At 38.0% G+C, this 15,307-nt stretch overlaps 1 protein-coding gene across 1 annotated transcript in view; it reads left to right on the top strand.

Moving 5' to 3' along the window:
- The window catches only part of RTN1 (reticulon 1), a 226,029-nt gene that overhangs the window by 155,003 nt on the left and 55,719 nt on the right, over positions 1–15,307 (top strand). The window lies entirely within an intron of this gene.

The following is a 15,307-nucleotide window of genomic DNA, read 5'->3' as shown; positions in this document are numbered from 1 at the left end:
AACGCCTTACCTCCATGCTATCTCTCCGGCCCCTATCATTCTTTTAATCATTATTTATATCTGCTATTTTCAAGTCCTGTACCAGGTACCACCACGTGGAAACTAAAAGTAAATTAACATATTAGTATTTCCTTGATGGCAGTTCCCTAGAAGGCCCAGGAATAGTTTACTATTACATATTATACTAGAAGAAGGTTGACCACGATGACTGGGAGAGTTTATTACCTACTAGAAGGAGGAGTTAGTGAAACCTGAGAATACCTCTGGGTTCTCTTTCACCTCAAAACTGCTTAAGATGATCCACCCCCCAGAGTAATTCAATCAGTAGATATATAAAATATGAGACCAAATCAAAATGTTTTAATACATTTTATAAACTCAATCTGTTCTGTGCTCGGGCATTTTGATTTATGTAGATGATAGGTATTCAAATATTTTTAAGTTGCATGACCACAAAAGATAATCAACTCTTATGTCACCCAGTAAGTCAATGAAGTCTCCAGTTTTCCCTTGTTTTTATCAGCTAAAACCATATCTCAAGTGGCTTTGGTTTTTCTTGCTCAAACTATCAGAGTTTGGTTCTATTACAATAAAATAGAGACTATTGTTGGGCCCTGCTCAGTTTGTGATGTTTTTCTTTTTGGATCCCAGGAGTGCTTCCAAGCTGAGGATTGGAACTCTGGATGCAAAGATCCATCCAAGTCACACTGCCGTGTTAAGTTTCTACTGAGATACAGCAGAATATCATGTGCCCTTGCATCTCATTAACCTAAGCAAGCCAGATAATCAAGCTCAGAGTCAGTGGAGGAATAAACAGATAAAGAATAAAACGCAGGGGCCAGAGTGGTAGTGCAGCAGGAGGGCGTTTGCCTTGCATGCAGCTGACCTAAGACGTGTGGCCCAAAAACCAAAATCCAAAAAAAAAAAAAAAAAAAGAATAAAACACAAAAGTAAAGTGTGACAAAATTATATTTTTTCTGGGGGGGCGGGAGAGGGTGTTTGGCCACACTCGGTGATACTCAGGGGTTGCTCCTGGCTTGGGGGACCATATAGGATGCCAAGGGATTGAACTTCAGTCTGTCCTGGGTCAGCCGCATGCAAGGTAAGCGCCCTACTGCTCCGGCCCCTGCCAGGAGTGATTTCTGATCACTGAGTCAGGAGTAACCTTTGAGTGCTGCCGGATGTGGCCCAAAAACCAAAAACGAACAAACAAAAAAACAGAATAAACCTTGTGTTTTCAGCATTATTTGAGTAATACTAAGGTTGACTTTAGTGTTAAATGTCTTCTTGACATAAATTTAAGTCTGCAATTAGTAAGTTTTGGTTAGCATTATTCTGACTCCATGATTATTTTCTAGAGAATACAAGTCTGTTCTCTTTCACAGCAGACATCAGCTGTAGATTATTGCAGTACATGAAGTTAAAACACAGTAATTCCATCAGAATATTCTTTATGATTTAAGATATTTGTTAACATTTTAAATTTATTATGAAATTTCTTTTGAATCACTGTAAGACAGTTACAACGTTGTTCATGTTTGTTTCAGTTTCATACAATGTTCAACAAGCATCCCTTCACCAGTGCACATTTCCTGCCAACAATACCCCCAATTTGTTTTCTGCTCTCCCCTGGCCTCCCCACTGCCTGACTCTATAGCAGACAATCTCTTCCTCCTCCTCCTCTTCTTCTTCTTTTCTTCTTCTCCTCCTCCTCTTCCTCCTCCTCCTCCTCTTCTTCCTCCTTCTCTTTCCCTTCTTTTCTTACTTTTCTTCTCCTCTCCCCTTCCCTTTCTCCTTTTCTTCTCTTCTTATCCTCCTCCTCATCTTCTTCTTCCTCTTCCTCCTCTTTCTCCTCCTCCTTCCCCTCTTCCTTTTCTTTTTTTCTCCTTCTGCTCCACCACTACCACCTCCTCCTCCTTTCTCTTCCTCTTATTCCTCCTCCTCCTCCCCCTCTTCCTCCTCTTCTCTCTTTTTACTTTTAAGTAATGGCTTGAAATATGGTTGCCAAAGGGGTATCACGATTATTACTTTACCTCCTTTCAGTGCCCTTTTTTTCTTTATTTTGGTTTTTGGTTTTTGGGTCACACCCGGAAGCGCTCAGGGGTTACTCCTGGCTCTATGCTCAGAAATCGTTCCTGGCAGACTTGGGGGACCATATGGGATGCCGGGATTCAAACCACCATCCTTCTACATGCAAGGCAAATGTCCTACCTCCATGCTATCTCTCCGGCCCCTCAGTGCCCATTCTTTTCCAGAATGATCATCTCCGATAATCTTGTCATAGTGGTCCCTCCTCTGCCCTACCTGCATTCCTCCATTATTTGGTTGATCTTCCTACCATGTTCTAGTCCTCCTAGTCCTCATCTCTATTGTCTTTGTGTATTATTACCATACTATATTTTTAATAACCCACAAATGAGTGCAATCATTCATTCTGTCAGTCCCCAGTCCACTGACTCATTTCACTTAAAATAATACTCTCCATTTCCATCCAATTTAAGACATTTCTAATGTGCTGTTTGTATGTCAGGATGACCAGATGGAGCAGAAAAACTTGAACAGGCCTTGAGACATATGTCATTTCCAATCAACAGTGATTAATGTTGGTTAAGCCGTAGGTTTATCAAGAGGAATGAAAAAATGGATTTAATTGTCAATGACTATGAATAATAGAATTCATAATGTAGAAAATTCAGTGTCTACTTAGGTACATAAAGTATTTCACTCTTTGGTATGGCAGATAGTCTTTTAAACATGGTGGGTAGAAAGAGGACACTCCAAATGAGAGATGAAACTTAATCACACTGACATGTATCAACATCAGTGAAAAGTAAGTCTTATGTTATTTGATTTTGTCCCTTTCTGCTTGCTTACTCCTCTTTTGCTCTCCTTTTCATCCACTCTAATGGGATTGATTAGCATTCTTGGATGAGCATGTAAAACTATATGTTGGGTGCGTTTTTAACTTCAAGGAGTGAGTTGTGCCCTAGTCCTCATTGTTACTTATATCTTCTTTGACTATGTTACTAAGGCAGTGACATATAGGCACCAAATTCATTGCCTCCAACTGCCACAAGATATTTTGTTGTATGAGTCCTTTGGCTTCAAGCACCAATCCCTAATTCTCAATAATGGACTCTGGGGTGGTGTCCAATCCCACCCACTAGCCTTCATATACAATACTGTCATAAATAGCACACACACGCACGTCTTCTTTATAGGCCTCTTGCAGAATTTCTATAGCTATATAATCATGTAAAAGGATTGCTGAGTTATTAGGTATTTGCATTCATATTTAATTGTTGCCAGAATTTTCTCTAGATTTCTTAAATCAGTTTAAATTTCTACCAACCAGGCCTAGAAAGCTTTATTTTCTTCCTCCACCATTCCCCCTACTATTTTGTATTTTCTGAATTTCTTTCTTCATTTGTGGGGGGGTGGTTGGGAACATACCTGGTGGTGGTTAGGGGTTTATTCCTGGCTCTTAGAGATTACTCCTGGTGATCTTAGGGGACCAGTAGAGGTACCAGGGATTGAACCCAGGTTGAGTGTGTGCAAGGCAAGTACACTACCCACTGTACTAATGCTCCAGTCCCAAGAATTTTTAATTTTGATCTAAAAGAAGTAAAAAGGTATTTCATTCTTTTTTATTTTATTTACTCTTGTGATTTAATATCTCTTAATATAGTTATTAGCCACTTGTGTTTCTATATATTGAGTTCGCTAATATTTTTCTTTAATTTTTTTAATTTGTCCTCAATATTATGGTATCATTTTAGACTTTCTAGTTTGTTATCATCTATCAACTCTCATTTTTAAGACATTGCCTTCTTTTATTTAAACACTGTAATTACAAAATTATTCATGACTGAGTTTCAGTCTACAATGTACACCACTATATTCTAGTGAATAGTTTATTTTTGTGAGTATTTCTTATATGTCAAATTTTAAAAGTCTGTATTCTGAATGTCATGTCCTTTATTATTTTGAGATTATTAGTGGAGATATTTAATTTTACATGTTTTTACTAGTTGTTGCGTTTTTAACCTTTATTTCTTTGCAGCATTTCTTCAACTTGCAAGTTTCAATTTTTGAGTAACCTCTTTCACTACACAGTGTTTGGTTGATATGCTTCATGTATTTTGAAATTATATGTAGCTAGTCTCTTTATGGTAAAACTAGGGAGTGGCAAAGAGAATGTTTCTCAGAGTAGAAAGCTTCTATTGTTATGATCTGAACTTGTCTTATCTTTCTGCTTACCACCCTTCCATCTACTACATGGTACCATGGTACCATCCGAAGGATCTGGTGCTGATGTTTTCAGCCTCTAGTGACCTATCCCAGGGAAGTAAGAGAAAAGAATGCTAGGAAGTTTCATGCCAATTTTCCTCTGTGAATATCCACACTAGAGAAGTAGTAGTGTTCTACCCTGGCACCCAGTCTTTTTCCTGAAGGGTTTCCCAGTTTATATATGGGCTTTTGAGATCCAATAGTTTTCTTTGGTTTCCATGGTATTATTTCTATATTGGGGTTTGATGGGGGAGCAAGCAGTTAGTGTAAGTTCACAATCTTCTTGGACCACTTTGTGTTACATAACTGGTTGGCCAATTGCATGTCTTAACTATAAAATGTTCTATAATATTGGGAACTTGGCAATCAATTTTTACTGTTCTAGGAGGTATAAGAATATAATAGAAATATTTTTCAACCTAAACTTTTGGGTTTTAAGACACCAGATGGCATTTTCTCAGCTTCGTAATTGTTGCGCTTAATGTTTTTGGCACTGTGCAAATACTAGAATCCTGCAATTAATGTGTCTTGAAAAATAATTTAATTATCATTGTCATAAGAAATATATTGTGATGAGATTTCACTTGAGATGAGAGTTGTTTATGTAAGTAAACACATTCCATCTATTAGTTCTTCCTTTATTCATATGGTGTTGGTAGCATTCCTCCCTCCCCTCACCTGTCTAAAACTATAGTTTTCCTTATTTACACATAGATAATATGCTGCATTTTATTGCTATCTAGCATTGTCTTTGTTGAGAGTTGATTTGTACCAATATTTTGTTGAAAAGGAAAAAAAATATTGTTTAGAAAACACAACAGTTATTGACCAACAATATACTGAGAGTTGAATAACAAAACAACCACTGAGAAATACAAAGGCAATTGGACCCTCTGCTAAAAAATGGTGTTAAAACTATAGTCAGATTTCAGAATACAAATGGACTGTTTGCTTTGAGATGCACCTCTTTAGGCCAAATCAAAGGATAGACAAAAGTGAAGGAAATAGAAAAAGTAAGTTTGGTTCTGAGCAGACCCCAAATTCAGCAGAAATTCCTTTTTGACACGTTGCCACAGAGCTGCTAAATTGATATCTTTGCTTCAACTTACATGTTGTGGTACAAACTGATCCTTCTGTTAGGGATTCCTCTACTGTGTATATTTTTTGTTTGTTTGTTTTGGGTCACACCCAGTGACGTTCAGGGGCTACTCCTGGCTATGCACTCAGAAATCACTTCTGGCGTGGGAGACCATATGGGATGCTGGGGGATCAAACCACTATGCATCCTAAGTCAGCGCAGGCAAGGCAAATGCCCTACTGCTGTGCCATCACTCCTGCCCCCCCTCTATTGTGTATTTAAAAAAATTTTTATTGAGATCATTGTGAACTACAAGTCCTTCATAGTTGGATTTCAGGCATATAGTGACAGTAAATTAGGGCCATTACCGCCACTACTGTTGACCTCCTTTGCCAGAGTTCCCCACATGCATCTTATACTTCCACCCCTACCCCCCAGGACTATCATCATAACAGGTCCATTTTATGTAGTTTGTGTCTTTTAATTCTATTATTCTCTATTTTGTATTTTTTATGCAGTAGTGCTGTCTGCCTACTTTCTAGGTAGAAGAGGTCAGAAGGAAAAAACAACATTGTACAGGGGCACCCATATTAAATTGAATTACTCGAGTGGTAGTACAAACTAGTCAAAATCAGAAACTTGCCTTAACATAATAGAATAGTAAATAGCACAAGAGGTGAATTGTGCAAAAAAATGTTCTCAAAATTTGCACTTATTCCTCACTGGTCCTATGCTTCCTACTCTCGCCCTCTAAAGGCCATTCTATAAATTATAGCTATTTAGAGAATGATTCAGAAGATGTCGGAATCCTCAGCATGACTTCGAATTCCCTTCAGTGTCTGATACCTGCCTCCTTCTATGACCCTTTTATCACTTTCATTTTTACACACTATTTCCACTTAACTATACTTTCGTTTTCCTCCAGTACCCCAAGTTTATTCTTTTCCTCAGATTATTTATGCTAACTCTTCTCTTTCCCAGCTTTCTCTCCTTCCTAGATCTTACTATCACTATTTCTATTGTGTTGTGTTCTCAATACGGCACACCTTCAGAGGTGCCTTCAGTGGCCACTCAATCTAAAGTAGCCACTGGGTTAAATCTCCTTCTAAACTAGATAATTAAACACTAGAGAGCCAGCAGGGTTTCAATTGTGTATAATGTAGGTCTTGCCTTTCCATGTTAAAGAGCTTTTTAAATGTAGTGTATTTCATTCATTGATTTGTGTGTATTGAACCATCCTCCATCCTTGAAATAAATCCCATTTGGTCGTGATAGAGTAGTCTTTCGATGTATTTTTGAACTTGACTTCCTAAGATTTTGTTGAGTATATTTGCATCTGTGTTCATAAGAGATGCTGGTATGTATTTTTTAAAATAGCGTCTATGTCAGTGTTTTGTATCATGATGATATCTTTTTAATTAGATTTAAAAAATTACTTTATTTAAATGCCATGCTTTACAAGGCTATTCATAATACAGTTGGTTTTATTTTCAGTTACAAAGTTGTTCATGATTGAGTTTCAGTCAACACCCTTCACCAGTGCACATTTCTTGCCACCAATATTCTCAGTTTACCTCTGCCTCTGTAGCAGTTTTTTTCTCTTCTCTCTCAGCTCTCTCTCTCTTGCTCTCTCTCGCTCTCACCCTTTATTCCCTTTAGGCACTGTAGTTTACAATATTGTTACCGAAGGGTTATCATTTCATCTCCTTTCAGTACCTACTTTTTTTCCAGAGTGATCATTTCCATCTATCATTGTCCTAGTGGTCCCTTCTCTGTCCTTCCTGCACTTCCTGCCATTCGAAGCAAGCTTCCTGTCATGGACTGGTCCTTCTGATTCTTGTCTCTATAGTCTCTGGACATTATTACCCTACTTTTTTTATATCCCACAAATGAATGTGATCATACAATGTCTATCCCTCTTCCTCTGACTCATTTTTCTCAGAATAATACTCTCCATATCCAGCATGATGATTTTTTAAGACACTTGGCTTCTTGATTTAATTCAGGTTCGACAAGTAATGCAGTTTTTATATTGGCTCTTTGGATTCAAATCATATTATATTATTTTTTGTTGCTTTGGGGGTCACACCTGAAGAAGCTCAGTGCTCACTTCTGGCTCTGCACTTAAGAATCATTCCTAGGGGGCTTGGAGGACCATATAAAGAACCAGGGATTGAACCCAATTCTGTCACAAGCAAGGCCCTGTCCACTGCATTATCTCTTTGGTTTTGTTTTAAAAATGGCTTCATAGATGTCAACTTTTTATAGCTCCGATAAAGCAATTTTTGAAAAGAAAAGAAAATAAAGTAATGACAGTATCTTGGATATATGTACTAAAATATGTACTGAGTACATTACATATTTTAAACTGAAATAATTTGAAAAATGGCAGTTGCAGGATTTTCTAATCTTTGTAAAGCAGGTAATTAAAAAAAATCATCATCTTAAAGGTGATTTCTCCAAATGTGATGAAAAAAAGCACCCCTATTTCTGACAAAAGGGTACTAGGAATGTGATAAAAAAAAAAAAAAAGGCTTGGGGCCGGAGAGATAGCATGGAGGTAAGGTGTTTGCTTTTCATGCAGGAGGTCATTGGTTTGAATCCCGGCGCCCCATTTGGTCCCCGTGCCTGCCAGGAGCAATTTCTGAGCCTGGAGCCAGGAATAACCCCTAAGCACTGTGGGGTGTGACCCCCCCCCAAAAAAAAAACACAAAAAACCCCCAAAAAACAAACAAACAGACAAACAAAAAAGGCTTTACTAATTCTTCAGTTTGCTATACGTAACTTATATTCTTTTCCATCATGTTCTCAGGACTTTAGCTCTTCATAAAACCTAGAATACTAGGACCAGGAAAGTGGTTTAAGGGGCAGGAATTGATTAGGCAAAGGCTAAGGTTAGATTCCTGACACTGAATTCTACTAGGTATATATATTATATATATTATATAAAGCTTATTCAAATCTAGCATATAAATAACCATACTTATGCATTTCTTTAATTTTGCATTTCCTTGGAAAGGCTCCCATGTTACATAAAACTTCTATATGCTTTTTTTTTATTAATTGTCTTTTTGTGAGTACAATTTTTAGAAGTAGCCAGAAGATTGAAGAGGCTGGTTTTGAAGGGTTCCTCCCTTATACCATTTTGAGGAAACTCATTGGTGAGAATCATTCATGTATACCTGGTATAATAAGTGATCAAGCAGGGACCCGGAGAGATAGCACAGCGGTGTTTGCCTTGCAAACAGCCGATCCAGGACCAAAGGTGGCTGGTTCGAATCCTGGTGTCCCATAGGGTCCCCCGAGCCTGCCAGGAGCTATTTCTGAGCAGACAGCCAGGAGTAACCCCTGAGCACCACCGGGTGTGGCCCAAAAACCAAAAAAAAAAAAAAAAAAGATCAAGCAAATACCAGGCAGATTGTTAGGTCAAAGAGAAGTTTATTGATAACATATACATCTCCTTTATTCATTGGAAAGACACAGAAAAATTGAGTAATCTCCCCTTCTCAGTTTCAGCACTAATTTAAGATCCTTGGCTAAAACAAAGATTGGAAAAAAGAAGGAAATCTACTCAGGGGGTTACCAAAGAAGGCAAAATAAAACAAGGACTATGGATGCCAAGTCGAATTTAACCTTTTACAGTGAAAGCAGATTCAGATAATAGAATCAGGGAAAAGTGAAAGAGAGGAAAGACTAATTCCCAAGTACTAAATGTCCTTGAGATTTAGACATGATTATCCTACCGGAAACTATAAATCCAATATTGAATTAGAAGAAGAAACAGCTGTTATCTGATGAAATCACAGAACTGCCAAAAACTTCCAGAGTGGAAGGACAAAGGGGGACCACAGAAATTTATCGCAGTGTCTTATTAGACCTGTATTTGAAAAGACAATGGTGATTTCCAATTTGTGCTCATTAATTTTGAATCTCAGCTTTCACACTCACACAAACTATCATCCATATAAAAGAATGAAATAAAGGAATTTTCCTGACAGACCTTGAACTTTTTTTTTTCTCACTAAAGTGACCTGTATGGAAAATTAAAACCTCAAAGTTAACTTCAACAAAATAAAAATTCAAGTAAAAGTATGAAATATAACTAAATATGGTTTATAAAATTAAAAAATGCTATAAGGAATTAACAGAAAATTATTGAAATTTAATGACTGTCTTTTTCCTACTGAGCAATGCTAAGGTTTGAGGGTGGTGGTACTGACAGATTAGCCACCTCTTTCCAACATAATGAAATTAGCCTAAAGAAATTAGGACTTGGAGCCGGAGAGATGGCACAGCAGTGGGATGTTTGCCTTGCATGCAGAAGGACAGTTCAAATCCTGGTATCCCATATGGTGCCCCTGCCAGGGGCAATTTCTCAGCATAGAGCCAGGAGTAGCCCGAGTGTTGCTGGGCGTGGCCCAAAAACAAAAACAAAAACAAAAACAAAAAGAAAAGAAAAGAAAAAGAAAAAAGAAAAAGAAAAAAAAAAGAAATTAGGACTTGAATTCCATATTACAGAACAAACTCGGGCCAGAGCAATAGCTCCATGATAAGGCATTTGCCTAGCATGAGGCTGACCTGGGTTTGATCCTCAGCATCCCATATAGTCCCCGGAATCTGCCAGGTGTAGTTTCTGAGCACAGAGCCAGGAATAATCCTTAATCACCATCTTCTAGTGTGGCCAAAAACCAACCAACCAAACAAACAAAAAAAACAGAAACTCTTGGGGCTGGAGCGGTAATACAAAGGGTAGGACACTTGCTTTACATGAGACTGGCCTGGGTTAGATCCCTGGCATCCCATATTATCCACTAAACACTTCCAGGGACCATTCCGAATTGTAGAGCCAGGAATAACCTCTGAAACTCACCAGATATAACCCCCCAAACAAACAAATAAAACAGAGACTCTGGTTAAGGATAGTTGAGAACGTTGAGACTGTCCCGTTACTTTTCCTTGAAGGATAAGAGGAAGAAAACCCGAATCTGAAATGTTTTGTTTGCAGTCACCTTGGAAATGCACCTCAGAGCATCAGATTCTGAGTTAATTTATTGGTCATCCTTGCACCCACAAACCTGTAAGCCTTTCTTCCAAAATATGTGCTTCCCTATTTCTTTACTTTCTTTTCTTTCCCTGTTTTGGAGTCACACCTGGCTATGCTCAGAGCTTTCTTCTGGTTCTGTGTGCAAAAGTACTCCAGGTGTTGCTTAGGGGGCCATAGGAAGCAGGGTTGTGACATGAATTAGCTGTAGACAAGACAAATGCCTACCCTGTACTGACTCTCCAGCCCCATTTCTCATGTTTTATTTTTTATATACCCCTGTCGTGAACCCTGTAAACAGGATGATTGCTTTGAGGACCTGAGTTTATTGTCTTCCAACTGACCTCTTGTCTATAAAGCTCTTCCTCTCCACCATTCACTCTGTTTCTCATTTGGATTTCAAGCAGAATAGAAGGGAACTTTTTTGGATAAAAGAAGACTTGACTTATTTTTTGTAATGAGTAATATCTAAATGATTACACTGTGATTTTATAAAATAATGATTCTTGAATGTGACAGAATTTCTAATTATAGCTTTTGAAATGTCAATTTTATAAACACTGGCACAAAAATACAATGAAATGTCAGTAAACTGGAAAGAAAATCAGTGGTAATAAAATTGCATTATTTGTTATTTTTTTCTTAGTAAAACGCAAATTTAATAAATCAAGAAAGAGTTTCAAATCGGTAAATAAATCGTAATAAGCACCGTTAGCTAAAACAAAACAGTGTTTAGAATGGGTGGAAATGTTTTCTAAAAGTTTATTCTAATAAAAGCCAGATAACTCTAGGTTGTTTTATAGAACAATTGGAAACCAAAAGTGAATTCAGTCTAATTTGCTTGCTATTTGTTATATGATTTAACTGTGCCTGGGAAAATCAACTTATTACTTGTACAGAACTGGAAAGCACAATGAGAATAACGCAATGGCTTCCAATAACTAAGGCATTATTCATGGTGAAGGAAGTGGTTTTGACACAACTAGAAACCTAAGAAGACCAAATTAGATGGATCGTCAAAAGCACTTTGCTGACTAATAACTACCTGAAACCAAAGAAATTAAGAATATCAGAGAGTAATTCTAAGAGATAAGAGTACGTCATTGTATCTGTTATTGAGCTAGAGTTAGTGATAGCTCAGGAAATAGGAATAAATAGATTTGTAACCTAGCCCTCCTATTTTGAGGAACAAAGAAAGTTTTCAGAAGTTGTAGTAAAACCTTTTTTGTGACATTCTATCCTACAAAGAAATAGTCTCAGGAAAGTAAATGTTAAAAAGTGCTTTGAGACCAACCAGAGATCTTTCGTAACCAAGCACTTTGAAATTTCTAAGAGGATCAGAGAAGGACAAAAACAACAAAGAAACCTTAGTATCAGAGGCTTAATAAATTGATAGATATTCATATTGAATTTATATGTATATCTGTGAAGTTTTATATTCCATCTGTAGTATAGATGTATAGTTTTCACTTCCCTTAGTGTAATATAATTTAGAAATAGTTATAATTAAGAAATAATTTAGTACTCATGACAGCAAGCAATCAGAGTTGAGTAGATAACTATATACCAAGGAGGGAATAAGGCCAGAGATTTCTTTCTCTAAAGAGGGAAAGAATGATAATGAAGGTCAAAGAAATAAAATTTCACTTTTTTAAAAATGAATATCTTTATTTAAACACCATGATTACAAACACGTTTGTAGGTATGTTTCAGTTATAAGGAAGGACATTCCCTTTCACCAGTGCAATATTCCCACACCAATGCTCCCCATTTCCCTCCTCCCCCACCTCCTGCCTGTATTCGAGACAGGCATTCCAGAGGCCTGACAACAAATGAGTGTCTAAAAACACTGTGGTACATATATATATATATACACAATGGAATACTATGCAGCCATCAGGAAAAATTAAATTGAATTAAAAATGAAATTTTCCTATACATGGATGGACATGGAAACTATTATGTTGTATGAAATGAGTCAGAGAAAGAGAGATAAACACAAAATAGTCTCACTCATCTGTGGGATTTAAGAAAAAATATAAAGAAATAAGAGAGATGAAGGCTAGAAGAACCAGCCCAGCCCACGATACGAAGCTTACCAAGGAGTGGTGAGTTCAGGTAGAGGAATAACTACACTGGCAACTATCATTACCATGGTTTTGAAAGTGAGAGAAGTAGAAATAGAATAGGAATTTCAATTTTATTAAGACTTTTTAAGCGATTATTTTTTCTTTTGTTCTGTTTTGGGGCTACACTCAGTGACACTCAGGGGTTATTCCTGGCTATGCGGTCAGAAATCGCTCCTGGCTTGGGGGACCATATGGGACACCGGGTGGATTGAACCACGGTCCTTCCTAGGTTAGCGCATGCAAGGCTAATATCCTACCACTAGCGCCACCATTCCACTGTTCCGGCCCTTAAGAGATTATTTTAAAAATTCTTTGGCTTTGTGGAACATAGGCAGGTTGATCCCATCCCAAATTCATTTATTTTTTTTTTTGTTGTTTTTGTTTTTGGGTCACAACCGGCAGCTCTCAGGAGTTCCTCCTGGCTCTATGCTGAGAAATCGCTCCTGGCAGGCTCGGGGGAGCATATGGGATGCTGGGATTCGAACAACCAACCTTCTGCACACAAGGCAAATGCCTTGCCTCCATGCTATCTCTCCGGCCCCCCATCTCAAATCTTTGATCAGTAAAGCAACTTTTATTTTTGGGAATGAGGGAGGACAGACATCTCATGGTATTCAAAATGTCTTGGGCCACTCCCAGCTTGATTTATCAGACCAGACAGTTCAATGCCTGAACTATCAATGCAGTGAAAAATAACTTTATTTAATGGCTATTCTGACCTAATTTGTTTGTTTGTTTGTTTGATTGTTTTATTGAGGGGGAGGGAGTCACACACTATGGTGCTGAGGGGATTTCTCCTGAATCACTCCTGGGTAAGTTGGGGTCCCTTATAGGGTGCCAGGGATTAAACCTGGATCAACCATGTACAAAACAAATGCCCTTTCTGCTGTCTATGGGATATTGAGGAATATATATATATATATATATATATATATATATATATATATATATATATATATATTTTTTTTTTTTTTTAAAGCAGTTAGTAACCTGAGTTTGGAACTCAGAATTAAAATAGGGACTAGAGATAAAAGTTGATGATCTGGGGGCCAGAGCAATATAGCACAGTAAGTAGGGTGTTTGCCTTGCACACGGCCGACCTGGGTTTGGTCCCCAGGGTTGGTAATTGAGCCTGCCAGAAGTGATTTCTGAGTTGAAAAACCAGGAATAACCACGTGCACCACCATATTGTGGCCCAATAAACAAACAAACAAAAATTTGGTGATCTCATGTCATGCTTTACAGGAACCTTCAGCATGAGTAAGATAATGCAAGAGGTAATTAGAATGAGTAACCCATATTCATCATTTCCCAGTGCGTGCTACAAAGAACTGCCATTATTTGGGGATGGAAGTAGTAGGGTACCCATTGCTGATTATCTCTATTGTAGTTGAAAATAACTGTAAAAAGTAGGATGGGGAACATTTTGGTATTACTAAATAGTTTTCAAGTTTAGAATTTTGTTTATAAGATGGATAATAATTCATAAATGAAAAAATGGTGAGATAGGACATTTTAAGAAAAAGTAACTGATTTTTAACTTTACTTATATGGTTTAAGCTACCTCTGGCACATAGTTGTTCCTTGGTGTTTTTCTTGGTGACCACATCTGGTGTGAAGAATTGAGCCTGGGCCTCTCTCATTGCAAACCAGTCCTTCAAGCTATCTCTTTTTCCCAGGAATTGCTTTTTTAAATTTTTTAATTCATTTTTTATTTAAATTATTTATTTAAAGAAAATGTATCGCCTGGGAGCCGGGAGTCTAGCAGGAGGGGGTTTGGCAGGCCCCCACCATGCCGGAGGCCTTCTCAACCAGGCCTAGTGGGGGTGTGGGACTTGGGTAACCCCAGCACCCCTCTACCACCTTGCTCCAGATCTCCAGGGCTTCCCCGGGCCACATGCCTGGGCAAGCTGGTGAGTTGGGCCCCTTGGTGGAGCTTGAAGGTACCCTAGGGGCTGGGTACCTTCTGGCCTCCCAGCTTCTTGAAGTCACTGGTAATCTCTGTGCAGTCTATATTTTCAGCCCCCGCCCGCACAAGAAACATTAATAATACTCACTATCATTGAATTATGTTTTTATATATGCAGAATGTCCATTTTGTACTCTGCCCTTTTGCATACCCCTTCATAAGATCATATTTCTCTTTAACTTCCTTAACTCCTATCATCATTACTCCTCATTTACCCTTTCTAACTTAAGTACTGTAGAGTCCTAAGTCACAGACCAAAGTGGTGCCCTGGAGTTAACACCCACCCAACTATGTTAAAAGGCATGAAAAGGACACTTATGTCTCTTCAACATTTTATGGGTGTTTTCTTTGACAGCTATAACTTTTGCTGAATATTTTCTTATACAGTGACGACCCCCCCCCCCAATGTTTTTCATCTTCTCTTTGTGAACCGCTCAATATGAAATTTGGTGTGAAAGAATCCCTCAGTTTAATGCTTATGTTTGAAACAAGTCATGGGTATTGTTGGAAATGTTCTTACGCCCCCATATATCTGATAGCACCACTTGGCTTTATTTCTTGTTTGCTTAGGCACACTAAACTGGGAAAACACTATACATACCAATAAGTTCTTATCTAATAGAGATGGGAACACACAAATCTTGTAGTGTAATGAGACCTTACACCCTGAACATTGACATAAAGACCTGGCACAGGCTTCAGAAGAATGGGCATTCTCCATTCACCCCTGATCTAGAGAAGACATCTACAAAACATCCAAGGTTGTTTATAACATCACCTGGAGGCATTCCTCTACCAGG

Source organism: Suncus etruscus, chromosome 3, assembly GCF_024139225.1.
Source record: "Suncus etruscus isolate mSunEtr1 chromosome 3, mSunEtr1.pri.cur, whole genome shotgun sequence".
Classification (NCBI taxonomy): Eukaryota; Metazoa; Chordata; class Mammalia; order Eulipotyphla; family Soricidae; genus Suncus; species Suncus etruscus.
Note: the sequence above shows the minus strand (reverse complement) of the source record. Positions and strands in the feature narration are given on the sequence as shown.